This window comes from Canis lupus, chromosome 19, assembly GCF_048164855.1.
Source record: "Canis lupus baileyi chromosome 19, mCanLup2.hap1, whole genome shotgun sequence".
NCBI classification, from domain to species: Eukaryota; Metazoa; Chordata; class Mammalia; order Carnivora; family Canidae; genus Canis; species Canis lupus.
In genome coordinates, this window is record NC_132856.1 from 36,239,653 (window position 1) to 36,257,666 (window position 18,014).

The following is an 18,014-nucleotide window of genomic DNA, read 5'->3' on the forward strand; positions in this document are numbered from 1 at the left end:
CACTCTTTATGTATCAAGAGTTGAGGACTAATTCCTGCAGATTTAATTACTAAATTCTGTAAAGGATAGTTTTTTACATAGCTGTAAGAGTCCCTGTGGACTTCTGCTAGAACCTTCAGACAAGTACTTCTATTTTTCCCGTTATGTTTATTCTAGCTTTTTATTAAAGCAAAAAACAAGCTTAAAAGCACAAGGGGAGGAGGGCCAAGGCCTCTGGAGATCCCTTTATTCTTGTTCTTTCTCCATTTGAGACATGGCTACACCCTAGTCATCAGATTTCACTGGTTGCAGGAGAGAAGTAGAGGGCAATTAGAAGAATGGGACAGCTGGAGCATGATGATAACTGCAGGAGGAGGCTGCATAGGAACTGAGGAGGCAGGGTGTCCCAGATGTGATCATCTGAACTCTCCTGATACACTTCTCCATCCCCTAAGGCATTAGAACTTTCAGTGAGAGAAATTGCTAGAATCCAAACATTTGGATCCGTATTCCGTCAAAGGATCCATATTTGGATCCAATCCGTCAAAGGCCAGTCATCGTACATAAACCAACCTGGTTCCTGACAGAAGTCAGTACTTTAAGGTACATATAAGTCAGTGCCTTGAAGCAAAACCTCATTGGAACCTCACCACTGTAGAGTTGTGCTTGGCCTCAGCTAGCAGGTGTGTAAAGATGCAACCAATTAGCTCATTGAGAGGACAAACCAATTCCAAGCCCTTCTTCAGGGCTTAACAATGCATATGCTAATTAAATAAATTATACCTTACCTTTCATTCAAATCCATCCTGAAGGAAGGACATCTGCCAATCCATTCTTAGTTACTGCTGGAATTTCAAAGAAAGTCAATAAATGCCTTTACTTTAAAAAATATTCTATGAATCCATTCAATTTTTTTTTTATTTTTTTTATTCAGAGAGAGAGAATGAGAGAGAGAGGCAGAGGGAGAAGCAGGCTCCATGCAGGAAGCCCGATGTGGGACTCGATCCCCGGCCTCGAGGATCACACCCCGGGCTGCAGGCGGCGCTAATCCGCTGTGCCACCAGGGCTGCCCTCATTTTTCTTATTTTAAATGTCTTTGCCTACATTTGCCCAAAGAAGTAAGGCTTTACCATTTTGGACTTTTTCTCCACAGTGTGTTTTAGGCCGTTGGAGGCATCTTTTGAGATGTTTGAGCCCAGCCTCTTCCAGCTTTTTCATTGGACCTAAATCCAGGAAACCCAGCAACAATCTTAAGATTTCATTTTCTTTCCTGTGGAATGAGAAGCAGAATATCTATCCACTTTGGAACTCATTGCATAGATGCTTGTTCTTCATTTCTAATGTTCTCCTCCATTTCCTTTAACTCTTTCTGGTTTAAGGTAAAATAATTTCTGTTTGATATAGTTTTCCCCACCTTGGTCCTTAATGGGTCAGTGAGTCTTCTGTGACTTCATGGCCCTGATAGTAGGGGGTGCTGCTTTCTTTGGTCTTTTTGTTTAGTTAGCTCTCCTCAGCTTATATTTTACATGGCTCTTAGAAAGTTCTAGGAGTGTGGTGGTGCCCTCATTCCTCACACTTCAAGTAGAAGATACCACAATACTACAAGAAATTTTATTTTCAGAGATGCTATGAGGAAAATCCAATAAATACCTCAAATGTTCTGTCAAAGCAGTGGTTCTCAAATGGAGGTCATCTTGGCCCAGACTCCTAGATGGATATTTGATAATGTGAAGAGACATTTATCTCTCCAACTTAGGGAGAGAGATGCTACTTGGCATCTCATAGGTACAGGCCAGAGGAACTTTGCTTCATATCCTATAAGGCATAAAGGAGTCTCAATGACAAAGAATTATCTGTCCCCAAATTTCAGTAGTACCAAAGTCGAAAATTTTGCATTAGAGGAATTCTTGGTCTTTTTTTCTTTTTCCTCAAGGCCTGAGGAAAAAGAAAAAACGGAAAGGAAAGGAAAGGAAAGGAAAGGAAAGGAAAGGAAAGGAAAGGAAAGGAAAGGAAAGGAAAGGAAAGGACGAAAGAAGGAAGGAAAGAAGGAAGGAAGGAAAGAAGGAAGGAAAGAAGGAAGGAAGGAGCTCCATTTTCATGAGTGCAAATGTCCTGAGTTCTTATATTCCACACAGACCCAGGAATTGGAGAGCACAAGGGTACTACTAAGCAGGGCAAAGTGCAAGGTCAAGGCAGGTCTTCTCGGCTCCAACAGCTGTCTCAGCTCCAAGAAGAGACAACTCAGACCAAAGCAGAGGACCAAAAAGTTACAAGGATGTTTAGTTTGTGATAAAAATCATTTTGCAGATTAAAGTGCTTCCTCCTGCCCATAAAATGGTATGTTCTTTAAATAACTCAAAAATAGGAGCCATTTAACTGTGTTGTGAGCAGGAGGCAGAACTGCTGCTCAAAGCCACGGTCAATTAATTCCATCCTTGTAATCAAGCCTACTGAAGCTGTAGGTGGTAGCGCTCTTCATATTTTCTCTAATATGCTGTTGAACTACCCCATGTTTTAAATGCCTCTGTTCTCAACCTGATGGATTCCAGGGATGTTTCCTGGACTCAGGTTCTCTCTCTACATCTCTTGGCTGCCTTCTCCCTCACTCCTTCAGTGGTAGCTAAATGGCTACTCCACTGCCAGATGGTACCTCCCCCCACATGCAAGCCCAGTTAGGAAGACTGAATCTCTTTCCCAAGATCTTCGACAGAACCTCAGTGTATCTCACTGGCTTATATTGAGTCACATGCTCATCCCTGAGCCAGTGAAGTAATTAGGGGAATTCTAGGAGCTGATTAGCTGAGGCCAAGGTTCTAGTACACTCCTGAGCTGTAGCTGAACTTTGATGTGATGCATATAAGCTGGAAGTGGGTAGATGTGTTACATCAAAGGGAAATTGGGGCAAGATAATCAAAATAGAAAGGATGGATGTCCAGGAGGGTAATCACACATAAACACACACACACATACACTATACACTTCTTGCTAAGAAAAGGCTTGGGATTTTGAAGGGGGAAGCCTCAGGTCCTTTCCCTGGCCTTGCCTTTAAAGACCTATCTCTACCATTAACTAGCTATATCACTTGAGATAATTCCACAGCTCTCTCTGCCTCCTTTATGTCATCCACAACGTGGAAGTAATAATACTATTAGAGTGGTTGTGAAAAATCAGCCGTGGGATATTGGAAAGGTGCAAACAAGTAGTGGTGGTGACATTAGACTCGAATGGATTCAGTTCAGCTTCTAGAGGCTAGGGGACCAGCTACAACCCACCCAGCTAGTCTATGCCAGCCTTCAGAACCCAGTGTCTAAATTTATCCCAATCCTCATTGTTACAGGTCAGTCTGGGAAATCTTCTGAGGTCAATGATTGAGGTAATTGGCTTGCTGTGGATCTTGAAAAAGTCTCTCTGTTAAATGACATAATTGGTTTTAATTATATAATTATGGCACTTAAAGTGTGGGGGTGAAAGGTTACTATTATATTTAGAAGTGAGATCCCCAAATGAAGCAAGGGTGTTCAAGCTAGTGTTTCTTCAAATTTCTCTTTTTATTTTTTCAGAGGGAAGTCAGAGTAGGCTGGCCTTGGCCCTGGCCATTTTGGGACGATTATCCTGCATGAGGTAGTGCTGGGGCTGCTCACAGCATCATAGGAACCTTTGTAAAGAGACGGGAAAGGGCTTCCGTAAAGACCTCATTGCGATCTGAAGTTAATGAGCAGTGGGAACTCAACTGTCAGCAATTGAATGTGATTGGGCAGGGTAATTATATGATTGCCTCTGGTGTTTGCACATGCACAGGGATATTTTTATTGGAAAAAACCTAATTGCTTACTTACTTAGTGGAGGGAAAACCTAAACAAATTTGTGTTGTCATAGATTAAAAAGACATCCTTTCTTTGTCTCTAAAATAGCTGCTTGCCCTGCTTTTTAGAAATGAGGGTTTTATTCTTTTCATGTTCAATCAGAGATGTTGTTTGCAGGACTTGAATTATATGCTAATATGAAAATATAAAGGAAAGCTACTTTGGACTGTGCATTTTGGTAAAATGACCACGTGCTTATTGCCATGTCTTAAACCATCCCCTACAATGGTCTCTTTCATAATGCAAAGGCAGCTAGAATGCTGGGCAACACTCAAGATACTGAGGCTTTCACGTTTTTTTTTTGTTGTTTATTTTGTTTTGTTTTCCTGCGTGGAGCCCCATGACAAGATTGGCTTCAGAAGCTATCCCGTTTTCTTTAGTTGCATTAGGCAAGTGGGAGGTATCATTTCTATGGCAGCCTTTTAGACATCAGAACGTTAAGGGTAAGAATAGCAAAGTGTTCCCTCTGTGATTTCCTAGAAACTTAAAGGAAAAGAAAGGGCAAAGTGAGAGAGCCCAAGGGAAGAAGCCTTGGGGCTCTCATTTTGGTGATGTTAAATTTCAGTCCAGCATCTTGTTTTGACAGTCCTGCGTAGGTATGGCATCTCACCTGTGATGCTGGTGTGCAGAGAGCAGATTGCTGCAATTGAGTCTATTCTATAGCAGTTCAACTCTGCATTATTGGTCTTTTTTCCATCTTCTTACAGAACAAACTATTTTCTAAGTTCTTTCCTGACATCCCACCAGAAGAGGTCAAAACATGACTGCATGATGGCGGGGGGGGGGGGGTGGCGGGGAACCTTGTGTTGAGAACAGCCCCACAGATCAACCGTGCTTTCTCATCTCAGAATCTTGCACATGCTGAACACACCATAGTCCTGTTGGCTAACTCCACAGGTCCTCTAGGCTCAGTGTTAGACATCACTTCTTCCAGGAAGTCTTCCACGACCATCACCACCCAGTCTGGTTTGCCTGCCTTTGCTTTATGCTCCCTGGCACCCTCTAGGTTCCTTTATCCACTGTCCTTTAATTGCTTGTCTCATTGTCCTGAAAATGCATAAACTCCGTAAAGGCAGGGCTTATATTTATATTTGTCACTGCTATATCCCCAGAGCCTGGCACAGTGCTTGATGAGTGTATTCAGAATGACTGAATGAGGAGAGGAATGGTTGCTGAGTGTCCTAGGGAATTGTGGTGTGTGATGCTTGGGCTTCCCTACCCTTGCTGTTAATACCGCTTTCTTGTTGCTTATAATTTTCATTGCCCCAGATGATCCAGCTCTGTCGGAGGCACGGAGGCACAGTCAAATCTCATGCTGTACATTGATCACCTGTCCAACCTTTGCCTAGAGTGGGAGCCCCCAGTTCCTTCAAGAGATCCAACTTTACCTGTCTGTAAAGAAGAAGAGGAGGAGGGAGACAGCGGGGAGGATCCGGTGGCAGTTTAACACCAGAGCAGGTCCAATGTTTACTTTTACCCTTTCGGAGGTGGGTAACTGCTGGGTTTCAGAGAGAAACCTGCACAACCATCTTGGATATGGGGGCTCACACATACTTTATTTTTTTGCTAGCATCTAGAGCTTGCTGTTTTTGCATTTAATTCACAGCCAGACTACTCCATGATTACCCCAGCATAGAACAAGAATCCAGGTTCATCATCCACATGATGCAAATTCTCATGCTGGCCTCATGTTGTTTTGTGTCTTGCTATGTGGACAGAGAGTACGGTTCATTCACTGGTTCCTATTTCATGACTATTATATTTATTATTTGCTTTTCAAGGTCTGTGATTTTCAACAGCCTTGCTTGTTTTGATTCTCTGGCTTTTGATGTTTTGAATCCCACCTCCCACCACTGCCCCCTCCCCATCCTCTTAGACCATGAGATCTGGAATAACTGCCAAAGGAATGAGCTGGCATTGAGAGCATCCCTCAGTGTTTAAGTATAGCCTTACACAGCCCTAGGGTATGTCTAACCAGCTTTCTCCCTAAGCAGAACATGAACCTCTAACCTTGTAGGCCTCGGACAAAAGAGCTTCCTACTAAACCCCTAAACTCCCTAAGTTTGGACAGCCTGTTGTTGGCTAGGCCACGATAATTTCTGGGTGAATGGATATTTGCATGTGGAAACCATGGCCCCAGGTGGCAGGGAGACATAAACCCTCAGAGCCCCAGGGTGCTTCTTGCATAGTGGTCTGTGACAACTCCCCTAGCTCTAAAGCATATTCTCTCTCTGTTGGTTCTGAGGGTCTATTTAGTTTTTATTCTTAAGTTTCATTTCTAGTTTGGCATAATAAGCACCTCAATTAGGATCTTTTGGGTTTCCTTCAAGAAAGAGAGTTTGAACAACCTCTCCTTATAGCAGGTGTGTTCACCAGTGTTACGTGCTTTGAATCAGATGGGGATGGGCCATGGTGAGCTTTATGCCTGAATTCCAAGGAGTTCAGTTTAATTTCCAGTTTTGGAATAGTACCAACGGATGTCTCGCCACCTCATATCCTTTCTGGATTGAGGCAGATAATTACTGCCTACACAAATAAATCACATACTTTTGTAAAAAAAATGTTTTTTAAATGACATTTGATTTGTAATTAAACTTGGTGATGTGGTCTCTGAAGTGTCTCATCTTGCCTAATCACAATTATGTGATTTATGTCCTTTTAGAATATTTCTGCATGCAGGGCTTAGTTCTCTGGTTATTATTGCATAACATGGTGAAGGGGAATAATTTAAGATCAGAAAAAGACAAATTAGAATAAATGGTTGCCATTTTAGGTCAGATTCAAACCACTAATTGTTTCTATTCTATCATATTTTCATGGCCCTTCATTGACTGATTTATTCAGCAAACAGATTTAAGCACTGGCTCACTAAGTGCCCTGCCGAGACCAACAACCTGCTTTCCACCATCTATCTTCTGGGAACTTGTTGGAAATGCAGATTCCCAGACCCACTGCAGCAGAAACTCTGCAGGTGGGGTCCAGCAGGCTGGGTTTGAATGAGCTTCCTGGTGATTCTGCTGCACACAAAAGTTTATGCACTATTGGTTTAAAACTTCTGTAAGTACGTGAGGTGAGGTCATTAATACACTGATAGCCCTGTCAGCCAGGAGCTCGTGATCCATTTTGGGCACAAGGCATAAATTCATCAGACAACTCAGCAGAATGATCTTTATAAAATGTAAATTACATCATACACTTACTTCCTAAGTGCCCCTAGGCAGTTCCCTTTGTGCTTGTAATAAATATAAATGCTTGGCTAAGGCCTGCAAGGCCTGGCATGCACCATCCCTTGCCTACCTGCCCAGCCTCATCTGGTGCCATTCCCTCTCTCCGCTGGTGCTCTGCAGCACCACGTGGGCCTTCTTTCTAATCCTCAGACACATCTGCTGAGTGTGATGTCAGCAGGAATGTAGAGGAAGGGGAAGAAAGAGAGAATATTGCAGAGGCTCAGTAATAGGCTTGGTCACTGAAGTATTTTTTTCATATGATACAATATATCTAAACCCCAATATCCCTCTTGGCTGATAACATTAATATATGGATATTGGTATGTATTGATGTGATAATGTATTCATGTGATAATATAACCAGCCTTATCTTGTAGCATAGCCAAGTCTGAAAGGAGTTGCTGAATCGTTAAGGAAACATTAAATATAGTTTACTTTGGTCTTAATGTTATGTATTTGTATTGATTTCCCTCTCTAAGAGTTGGCCCAGCAGGCACAGCCAACCACTGAGAACTGAAGAAACATGGCTAGAGGTATGAGGTGCTGAATGTGAAATCATCTGTGTGGCACCAGAACAGTCACGGAGCCCATGCATGATTCTTGCTGGCTTCATTTAGTTTTAAGAAAGACATGACCCTGTTCATTAGGTTTTGTCTTTGTAAAAGGTGATCTGCAAATGCCAATTTTGATCTTTGGGGGTAGTCAATGTACCATGTGATTTGGGAACAAAGCAGCTGTTTTGATTTTTATTAACTATGAAAAATCATGCTCTCAGGATTCTCTTTATAATAAGAAAGGGGAAATACATATTTTAAATATCATTTGTTTAAAAAACTTATTTGAATTTGAGGCAAAGGGGTTCTTAAAGACTTGGGACTCTTAGAATGAAGAGCTACAGCTATGATCTTCTGGTCTCACTTTTTGTCTTGATTTTGTTTTGACTATCCAAAACTCTTTTGCGGTAACAGACTATAGTATAAGGGTAGCATCTCTGGTTTGGTGCATTATTTGCTTTTTACAAAGCCTCTCATGTGAGCTCCTCAACAGAGGAGGGAAAGGTGGATTTGAAGTAGTCATTACAGAGAGTGGGAGGTGGGAAGGACTCCTGGCAGCCTTACAGCCTCACCTGGCTTATGGAGTTCTCACAGGGAACGAAACAACGTCTCCCCACCACATAAGCCCTTCCTATTGGAAGGCAAAACTAGGCTGCCACAGGTGGCTGGGAATGCACGTGTGAACAGACACAGGCGGCCCCTGCCCTCCAGGAGCTCACAGTCTGGAGGCCAGGGGACTTCAGCAAATAACTAGTCAAATAAAGGTACATTCTCACACTTTGAAAGGCACTCTGAAGGATAAGAGAGCTAGATGAGCAGAGAACAGGGAAGCAGATTCCCTCTTGGGTTGGCAGGGAGGCCTTCTCTTAGACACAAGTCTGAAGCTGAGAACCAAAGGATGACCAGGTGTTTATTTGGGTAGATGCCTAGGTTGGTGGCATGGAGGGTAAGGGAAATGTGTCCCTGGGGAGTTGGCACCATCTCCCATGCAAGCTGGGACTCTACCCATAGAAAGAGAATTCTGTGCCATAGCGAGAATCTGAGCAACTACCTTAATGAAAACCCCCGAAGACCAGCTACAAAGTGAGTCCCAGGGGAGGAGCTCTTCCTCCTGAAAGGAGGACAGACAGATTTCCAAGTGTGCGCTGACAATACTCAAACCACTGTGCCTAAGTGTGACACCAGCACCTGCCCTCCAAATCTTCCAGTGGCTCTCTGAGACCCCCTCCTTCTCAGGGCAGCCCTGTTGGTCTCCTCCTTGAGAGCAAAGCTGTCTATAAGGGACATTTATCATACCCTGGAAGATTCTTACATGGCTTTTAGGGAGACATTTTAATCATCTTCAGAGGATCTTCATAGGTGTGGCCACCAGCTCTGAGAAATGAGGAACTGTCTTCACCCACTGCCCTCTTGACCTGGAGTCATCACAACACATGTCTCATTTGTCCTAGCCAGAACACAGTTTGAGGGAAGGTTCTCTGTCTGTTTTGTTGGGGGATGTGTATGTGTATGTGTGTTTGTGCACGTGTGCACGCATGTGTACTGGGCATGCTGACTTTGCACAGATCTGGCTCTTAGAAATAGTTGACAATGAGAGGAGAGAGTCTGCAAATCCAAATGCCCTTGCAGCACCGAAGCTTGGTTTGTGGAATATGAAATAAAAGTGACATCTGATTCATTCATCTATTTGTTCACCCAGCCAAAAGCAGTTATTGAGGTCTTACTGTTTAACTGTGCAGCCGGAACACAATGCCCAGCACAGGGAAAGTTCACAGGCAGTACTGGTTATTACAGAGGAAGTACAAGCTAACTTTGCCTTCTGAATCCTTTGGTGTTCTTGTCTTCCTGAATTTTGTATCTGTTCATCCCTCTCCTGTCATTTGGGAGTGACAGTGCAGTGTCCCAGGCTCTGAGTGTGTCTGCTTCTCTTCATAGAGGCAGGACTCTCCCATTGGAGGGAACTTGTGGCATGAGCTCTGACTTTTAGAGTGCCTAAGGACAGCTTACTGGTTGTCTGGACAAAGCCTGGGAGCATGAAATGACATCAGTTAAACTTCAGGGTGGTCTGAGTGGCTTTTTAAAAAATTAGCAAATTAATGAAGACAGTTATTTGGAGAATCTAAATTTTTACTTGCTAAAAAAAGGCCTTGCCTGTTTCTGAAGAGACTGAGGTTTTCTTTGATTAAAACAAAGGAACTACTTCTGCAGACCTGAAAAATTTGAGGCTGGAGTCCCAAACAGAGCCTAAAAGTCAATTCTGCCCAGGTGGCAATTGGGCTGGCCCACACAGGGTTCCTCCAAAACCTGCAAATATCACATAGACTCCCGCTTCTGGATTTGGGGGAAAATCAGGTGATTCGGCTACCCTGGACCATGTTCCCACAGATTGCTGTAGCAATGCCCCCCATCCCAGCCTGCCCTCTCTAGTTCATGGTCACTGATGCCTTGCTTACATCAGGCTCACATCCCCCCTTCACATTACCTCCCTGGTTCCTGTCAGCGCAGCGTGCAAACCTTATTAGGACATGAGGGCCTGTGGTAGGCTTGTTGTGGTCAGCAGCAGCATGAATGATACCCTCCTGTTCAGAAGTCATGTGGCAGGACCTGTCAGGTCAATATCAGCGGATTACTACCCAACCTGAGCTGCTCATAAGAATGAAGTGGGCACTCAGCCAGGCCCCACCTCAGGGATTCTGACTCATTGGCTCTGGGCTGGGGGTGGGGATGGAGGCCTGGGGCAAGGTCCACCCGGACAGCTTCAGAGAGCCCACAGCATGCATGACCATTCACAGCCCACCTGCTCTCTTCACAGGTGTTCTGCTCTCATCAGCACTCTCGGAAGCCTCTATCCCCTTCCTGAATTAGTCTTGAGCATCACAAACCACTGTCATAAACATGAATTCAAAGCCAGAGCACACGTGTTCAAAGTGGCTCTTAAAAGAAAAGGGATATAACGCCAAAAACAAAAATGTTTTAGTTTGAAATCCCAAATTTATCAACAAAAATCGGGACTTGGGTAGGGAAGATGGTAGACGCAAATGCTTGCCTTGTCTTATGTATAAGCGTGGGAGGTCCCTCTATGTCTAGCAGTTCCAGAGGCAGGCCTGATGTGTGTTTCTTAAAGGCAACCTGTTATTTTCTTACTAGATGCTTGTGGATTGTTTTTTCTTTATGTAGACAAGCCAATAATTTTGCTAACCTATATCTAGTATTTACTTCCTGTATATATTACTGGTGTTTACTGAGCCCTTTTAGCCTTCTACATCTGCATAAATTTATTGCTTCTTTTCATAGTTTTAGCCTTTTCTTCTATAGCATCTGCTAGCCTCCAGTTCTTCTCTATCTTATGCCCATGTACCTCATCTTGTCCCTCCTAGGTTACATCTCTATATTCTAGGAAACCTGGCAAGTTTATGATTTGTCTCACTGGCAGTATTTTCTGCAATGGTGATTCAGGTCTTAGCTGCTTTAATGTCAACTCTAAGTCCATTATTGCATTCGTATCGAGTAATGGGTAGTAGAGTCTCCTTCCATTTTCCATCCTAGCCATGGCTCTCTACCTCAGTGCTCCATATGAGGTTTTAGGCTTATGGAGAGACTGGGGCCCAGAGAAGGATGTGATTTGCCAAAGGTCACACAGGAGAAGTCCAGTTTTCTACCATTCTAGGGCTCTTTTTATCCAAGACTCTACTTGCAAGATTGACTCTGAGGTACAAAATAAATAATTAGATAAAGTCATCATTATCATCAGCCTAACTAAATTTCATACCTATTAAGAGTGAGTATTGCAACAAAAATTGCTTACCCTGTATTCAGTCTTCTTCCTCTACAGCAGAGCTTGCCTCAACAAGCAACTCTTGTTAGAGAGAGCTAGAATGTGGGGAAAGTTGAAAACAGTGGTTTCCAGTCAGAGGCACTTCTGCCCCTCGGCAGACATTCAGCAATATGCAGAGACATTTGTGGTTATCCCAATTCAGGTTGTGTGTGAGAAGGGTGCTATTGGTATCTAGTGGGTAGAGGCCAGGGACCATGCTAAGCATCCCACAATACATAGAACAGCCTTGACAACAAAGAATTTTCCAGCCCCAAATATCAATAGTACTGATGTTTAAAACCCTGGTTTAAAGGGAACTAATTCTACATTTTACGTCAGTAAACTACAGTCTGTCTACCTGTGGACTACAGCCCCTTGGGAGGCCTCATCCTTCCACCTCTCCTCCCAGCACACACCCATAATCAACCCTGGACCAGAATAGAATACCTCATAAACAACCAAGTGACAATTTCTGACATATGTATAGATACTATTGTGACTTCTAAAATAATTCACTTACAGATTTACTGAATTCCTAGTAGCTTTTTGTCACCAAGTGTTTTTCTGAATCAAAAAATAAGAGAAATAAAATTATTCAAATGGAGGGCTATGTAATATTTTTTTTATCTTTAAAGGAGTGATCGTCTAAATTATGCTGCTCCTGTCTTCCATGACAAATTTGAAGTTTGGTTATGCCATTGTTCAAGTAGCTCCCAGTCCAAGAGAAAATCTTTAATGTCTGATGGCTTTTACTAGTGGCTACAGTGTTGGAGCAGATCTGGCAAGCAGATGTTCATGGTGGAAATTTTCCATTCTAGAATAGTTCCTTCTGAGGCAGGAGGAGAGTTAGGTCAGAGAAGAATGTGCCAGACAATATGCCCCTTTGTTAATCAATGCTGTCACCTTGGCTGCCCTTCTAGCAGCCTCATCTTCCTGAAATCTTCAGTAAAAAGGCCATTCAACCAATACATGTGGCACTGGCCAGAATTTTTTCTCGCTCAGCTCTCACAATAAGGAATGGATTTAATCAGATTCAAAAGAACCTTTAGACCCATGCTATAACAGTGTTACATCTCTGGAAGAGATCTGGAAGGCAGATTATCAAAAAACAGTTTCTGAGCAAAACTCTCAAATCACAAAGTAATGCAAAGTAATCAAGGTGACTTGCAAAGTAATGCAAAGTAATCAAGATGACTGTGCAAGGTTCTGAAATCTTAGCAACATTTATTAAGCACACCGGGACACATACTATATATTCAGTGCTCTGTTACATTAATTTAGTCTTCCTAGCAACCTATGATTTAAGTACTGATGTTATGACCATTTCATAGATATGGAAACTGAGGCTTTGATCCACTGAATGACTTGTCTGAGGTTACACAGTATTACCTCCTTCTTTAACCCCTGGGCTGATAATATAGCCACACTGCTGATCTTGAGTCAACAAGCTATTGTTTTAAACTCTATCCCTTGCTAAATTGGAAAACGCAGTCCTAGTAGAGATGTGCAGTTATTATAAGAAACGATTTGAGCCAATTGTAGTAGAATTGGCAAAAGCTAGTATCTGCATAATAGTACCAGAAACACCAAGTTTATTGCAAAAAGGTATTTCCAAGTTGTCTCCTCTGTCCTCATTTGTAACCTCTACACATGATAGGGTGTGATACAGAGGTCACTTGGAGGGGATCAGAGTGATGCTCACAGTTGAGAATCAGGCACTTTCATTAACCACATGTGGCTTTAAACAGGCCAGTTGGCTCCTCGAGCTTTCAGACTTCTGGCACACAAGGGAAGTCATAGTTTATTCAACAACCATTTATTTAGCATCTATTATGTACACAGATATGATGACAAGCTCACTATCTCTTACTGAGACAGTCATACAAATAATTCTAATGTAATGTGATCTGTTTTAGGGGAGAGATCTGTACTCTATGAGAGACTATGAGTACTGCAGGCTGCCAACCCACACTGACCCCAGCCTTGTTTATTGAGTGCCTACTATGTACCAGGCTCTATTTCAGAAGCAAGCGATTACAAATGCATTGCATTTTAGTTGGAAGGGTGGGGTGGGGAGAGACAAACCAGTAAACAAACAAATACAGTTATTTCAAAGACCAGTTAATTTCTTGAAGAAAATACAGTAGAGTGATACAATAGAGTGACAGGGGATGGAAGGCACTAAGGTAATCAGAGAAGGCTTCACTGAGGAGGTGACAGCAAGAAAAGCCTTGGAAAATGAGAAAATTTTTCTAGGCAAAGAATTGGGTGAAATAGCTTTGATGCATAAGGTTCTAAAATTACAACATTCTTTCAACAGAGAAGTTCAGATGCCAAGCATGTGGTATCACTTCTTGGGATTTGTTGAGACTTTTTAATGGCCAAGCACATGCTCAATTTCATGTAAACATTCCATGTGTACTTGAAGAGAATGTATATTTTCTCTTTTTTTAAACATTTTATTTATTAATTCATGAGAGGCACACAGAACGAGGCAGAGACACAGGCAGGGAGAGAAACAGGCTTTCTGTGGGGACCTCAATGTGAGACTCGATCCCAGGACCCTGGGATCATGACCTGAGCCAAAGGCAGATGCTCAACCACTGAGCCACCCAGGCGTCCCTATATTTTCTCTTTGAGTTCATATTCTTTGTATGTTTCTTAGATCAAGCTTTTAAATTATGTAACTGAAATCTTGTGTGCCTCTATCAATGTTTTAGCTGTTTAACTGTTCAGTTTCTGAGCGATAAACATTCAGATACTCATGATGGTTATGGGTTTGGTAATTTGTGTTAGTAATTCTATCAGCTTTTGTTTTATTTAGTGCTAGGCTATGATCTTAACCATATTAAATTTTTTCTACTGTTACAACTTCCTGATGGGTTGTTCTTATTATCATTAATATCCCCCTTTATCACTATTAATGCTCTTCCCTATAAATTTTATTCTGTCTGATAATATTGCTATTACAACATCTTTTTGGTTAATTTGTGTGAGTGTATGCTTTTTCTTTCTTAGCCTTTGTGTGTCACTGGTCCATTTAATAAGCAACATAAAGCTGGATTTTTTTTTAATCTAGGGTCTCTGCCATTGGTGGGTGAATTTAAGCTATTTATATTTATTGTGATTAATCTATCTGACTTAGCTTTGTCTTCTTATTTTGTATGTTCTGTTATCATAGGTCTTCTTCTTCTTCTTCTTCTTCTTCTTCTTCTTCTTTCCTTTACTGCTCCTTTTACATTAACTATGCTTTCTTATTTCTTTTTTAATTTCCTCCCTACCGGATTTGAAGTTACATATTCTATTTCTCTTCTCTTAGTAGTTTGGATAGTATCTAAAGCAGAAATATGCAAACGTTCAGAGACACTTAATGCATTGCCTTGTGTTGGTTTAACAGCTTTCTCTAGTATCCTGACTCCCCAGTGGCTGGGTGTTTAATAGGGAAGGATGTAAATGAAAGTGCAGAGCATGGTCACTATGATGATTATATCTTGGAATATGGATTTCCAGCTTGCCTTTGCCAAGACCTGTGCCCTGGTGCCTGAGGGTTCTGGTACTCGACAAACTGTAAAACCCTCATGGGTTAGGGGTAACATAGCAGCTTCTAAGCAAGGAGTTACTTGGTTTCCTCTGTTGCCCTTCTTCTTGTCTGCATTTGAGCTCTTGTAAGTGATGATAAACATTAAATAGCTCCTGTAAAACTGTTGAATTGTCAGTTTTTAAACTGCATAAAACACTGACATTTTCATTAGATCCTGGTCCTGAGGAATGTCCGGCTTTCATCATAACGGATTTGTTTACTTCTGCAGAGAGTCTTAATGTGCTGCCTATGGGAGAGATCTTACTGTCACCTGCTCTTAAATGGGAAAGTCTTTGTTCAGCCAAAGATTTTTGGAAAAGGATTTGCAAGAAGGCTTTTTCACCTCCCCCCTCCTTCTCCTGCCATCTCCCAAAAGGGTAAGGGATGGGAGTAGAGTCTTTGAAGAACTTTGGTATTGGACAGGAAAAATTGCAATGTAAAATAATCCTGCAAGGCCCATTAGAAGACAAAATGTTGGAAAGATGCTATTAAACCACTATTTAGTTTCAGTGTATCCTGTTAAAGATAAGCAAGTTGTATCTATGTCTTTTTGACCTCAATCCTTTGCTCTACATTTAAACAGATATCTTGATTTTGGATTAATAAACTCTCTTGTGTATATTAGTAGAGAAAACATTTTAAACTGCTGGGTCCTTCTAAGCAAATAAGAAAAGAGAGAGCTTTTATCTTCTGATCATTGCATTAGAATTTCAACATTTTTTGCAGAAGATGCCAAAATCTATGAACAAATGTAGAGTCATCTCAACTTAACAAGGCTGGAAAATGTGTGTTGAAAGACAGACTTGTCTTAATATGACCAGGGCCTGAGAATGTTAACTTTCCTGGAATCAATATGTTTGCAACTTATGGCAAAGTTTCTTGCTTATTTTTTAAAAGAACTCTCTCTTCTGCATTAGCTTATTGAATATGTCACTGCCAGGTTTGTCTTCTTTCACATTTTAAGAGAGGCAACCTGGCATGAATCAGGCAGATTAGCATTTAAATTCTCCTCCTCGGACATATTAACTGTGTAATCACGGATGTGTTACTGAACCTGTCTGAGCTTTGGATTTCTCCTCTATAAAACTGAGATAATAACTGATTTTTCAGAGTTGGTATGATCATTAAATGAGAGAATATATGTGAAGTCCTCAGCACAAAATTTGGTACATCATAGGGGACCATTCATCATTTGATAATGATGATGCTAATAGTGGTGGGGAGAATAGTAATAAAGATGATGGTAGTCGTGGTGATTGTGGTAAGGATGTTGATAATGGTGGTGATGGTGGTGGTGGTGGTGGTGATGATGACAGTGGTGGTGATGATAACTAGACGTTAGAAGTCCCCTGAAAAAGTCTGAGAGAAGGTATCACATAATCAAAGAACCTGAGAAAAGGTAGATTTATCTAGTACTACTTGGTCCACAGTCCCCCACCTTCTACTGAGGCACTTCCAGTCACCGGGAGGTCCTTAATAGAAGTCTACTATAGACAGCAAACCACAAAAGCCTAACTCATTCATGCAAATCTGTTTCCAGACCTGGATTTGTTTTAGAAAAAGCCAAGAAATGTTACTGAGTCATTTGATCCTGTTGGTATCCATCTCCTTCCTAAAATTTGTTCATTCCTTGGCTTCTGTGATATTGGATGTTTTAGAGTTATTGTTCAGTCTCCTAGAACATTTCTCAGTCATCTCTTTGCCAGCCAGCTTCTCTTTCTGTGGTAATTTGAATACGTGAGTGGAACTCAGGGAAGACAATGCAGGAGAAAAAGAAGGTGGCACCATAAGTTCAGTGTTCGCATTGGACACAAAATCACTGGAATGGTAAAAGAAGAAAAGTAAAGGAGTATCTAGGAGATGAGGAGGTGGGTAACATAGAAATTGAAGAAAGAGGAAGTTATACAATGGAAAGGCTTTTTTTTTTTAGGTGGGAGACCAAGAGGAGGGAGCCAGAGGAAGCTGAGTATGAAGATACAAATGTAGGAGGATTCAGATATTTGGTCCTACAGGAAATGGAAGAGGTAGGAGCAAGAGTTCATTGGCCCATAAAACCACCTGCCACATCCCCAGGGAGCACTCAGGGGGCTAGAGGAAAAAAAGTATAACCTGTGAGACTTATGATGAATGACCTTGACTTTTTCTTAAAAGAAGATAAGGTCTCTGAAGAGAGTGAGAGATGTTTGCAGGCATGGAGATCTGGGAGAGAGTTTAAAAAGAACTACTGTCTGAAATAGAAAGTCAACCAGTGATGATTAACTTTCCAAAGAGCCCTGTGGAGGTGGGGAGGTGTGTGTTTCTGGATCTTTCCCTACTATTCGCACCCTGGTTTCTGTCCCTAGGATCTTCTGTGTACCGTAAGTAACCTGGAATCCCACAGGTGGCCCTCACCTTCCCTTTCCCTCTGCCCATGGGGCCTTCCTTTTCCATCTGCCCATACCCAGACCTGCTTGCAGATGATTATTACATAAAAATGAAACAATGGACTGATTTTTACCAAGGTGAGGCAGATTGCAAAGGTGTAATGTCTCATCCCACCACTGCATTAATGTGACAGGTAGTCAAGTGGAAGGAACACAGGATCAGCAGTCAAGGACATGGAGTGTAATCCCAGGTCTAGTTGGTTAACCTATTATCGTGCCCTCCTATAGCACAGGATGTCAGGTCATTCTTGCCCGCCATTGCAACACCAGCATGCTATCTAAGCACCCAGCATACAGTAGGGGCTTGTAAGGTTTATTTGACTGGGTTGGTGGATAAAGATATAAAAGATCTCCAAACACCCCATCATCCTATGCAAATACGAGGGACTATTATTCTGATGTGCATTTTAACAAGCACAATATCAGCCCCAGGAATGACTCTCTAATAATAGAATGTCAGCCACCCTGGTAGGCAGGCAAAAGGAAATACTTTCAGCGAAGCTGGGTGGAGGCTTTCCAGAATTACTCAGATTTAACTACCTCCATGTCTACATCTATTGGTTTGGCTTATAGA

General features: G+C 41.9%; 1 protein-coding gene across 23 annotated transcripts in view; it reads left to right on the plus strand.

Annotated features, from left to right (window-relative positions):
• Positions 1-18,014, plus strand: part of ERC2 (ELKS/RAB6-interacting/CAST family member 2) — a 906,960-nt gene that overhangs the window by 804,224 nt on the left and 84,722 nt on the right. For 2 of the 23 annotated variants that reach the window (XR_012011918.1, XR_012011916.1), the window contains one exon: positions 5,112-5,300. The exons of 20 other annotated variants lie outside the window; for them this stretch is intronic. The gene's annotated coding sequence lies outside the window, so the exon portion shown is untranslated. Of the gene's footprint in view, positions 1-5,111; positions 5,330-18,014 lie in introns of all 23 variants that reach the window. One more of the 23 variants, XR_012011917.1, reaches the window with a different exon arrangement.